Source organism: Penaeus monodon, chromosome 29 (assembly GCF_015228065.2).
Source record: "Penaeus monodon isolate SGIC_2016 chromosome 29, NSTDA_Pmon_1, whole genome shotgun sequence".
NCBI classification, from domain to species: Eukaryota; Metazoa; Arthropoda; class Malacostraca; order Decapoda; family Penaeidae; genus Penaeus; species Penaeus monodon.
Window position 1 is genome coordinate 38,005,563 of NC_051414.1, and position 1,416 is coordinate 38,006,978.

General features: G+C 38.4%; 1 pseudogene; it reads right to left on the reverse strand.

Moving 5' to 3' along the window:
- Positions 1–1,416, reverse strand: part of LOC119591866 — a 40,067-nt pseudogene that overhangs the window by 25,978 nt on the left and 12,673 nt on the right.

Below are 1,416 nucleotides of genomic sequence, written 5' to 3' on the forward strand. Positions count from 1 at the left end.
AATATCCCAAATTTGATCATTTGATTCTTCACATTTTTTAAATGACTAAGTTCTACTCAATCTTACATCATTCTTAGCTAGAAGCATGCACCCCAGCTGGTCAACAATGAGAGTGTCAAGGATAGATGGTGGTCGACAGAAGCGCTGGAGGAGGCACTGGTGCAGGATGGTCTCTGTGGTGCGTGGTGAGTCCTTCAGAGCCACTGCCACATGTCCCAGCGCTACTACCACAGTATGAGAGATCACAATGTTGTCGCTGAAAGAGGCATTAGAGTGTTGTTAGTCAAATCAATATCACTTTATAAAATAGTATGCATTTCATAAATTCAAGCAAATGCCCAACACACCATTTCCTCTCACTACACTACCTTTCAGGAAGACGATCATGTCCAGCCTTTTCCCTTCCAGATATGGAAGATATGAAGGCCAGTACTGTGTTAGGGTCCACTGTTAAGCCTGCCTTCAGAGCCACACACAGGTTCTCAATGGCAGCATCTCTCAGCCTCTCAAAGGCTGTGGCTGTGGCTGAGACTGGTCTGTTTGCCCCATCTCCAGTTACTGGAAATTTTGCATTGTTTGTAATTCTATATAATTTTATTCATTTACTGATGCTACGGTTATTGCTTTTTTCTCAACTTAAGTCAACAAATGTAAAGAAAAAAGGAACACCCTAACAATGGTATAAAACACAGGGACTAAAATATAAGCATACAATTTAAATTCCTGAACAGTAGCTAAAAACATCATTATCTGCTGTGGAGTGATATCTTTGATCAATGATTTTAGAATCTACACATGTAAGAAACTAAAGATGTATATAATAATATACCTTTGACAGTCAAATTGCCTTGCTGAGGAGTTAAGAAATCAGACTGTTGACGGTGTAGCTTGAGAAGAATCGGCGATGGACTGACAAGGAAGTCCTGCAAGTAATTTATGCTGGTCCCGGCAATATTTGGAAACTTGTTTGCTAGCTTTCCCAAACCCTAAAAGAAGATGATAAATTATAAGTACCAATACACCTAATCGCACTATAAAATGAAACTCAAAATCCTGACAACTAGGAAACTCTTTCCTTATACTATATAATCTGACTTACCAAAGATAAACAATGAAGATAGAGACAAAGGCAAAGTGAGGGACATACTGTGCCATGAACTCTGGCTTTTGCTGTACCAGAGGAAATTAAAAGTCAAGAGAAAGGCACCTCAGAGAGAGTTGAGAGAAAGTCACTTCATGGTCTTTATCCTTCCAATAAAGTTCCACAAGCATTTTCGCTCTAGCATTACATTACAAAAAAAATCTGTAATTCTGTCACAATAATATTACATCATAAAGAACATTCACTATTATACAAACCAAACACAAAGCAAAGTAAGGCTACATAGCACACAACATATCCCTTTATCTCTATCT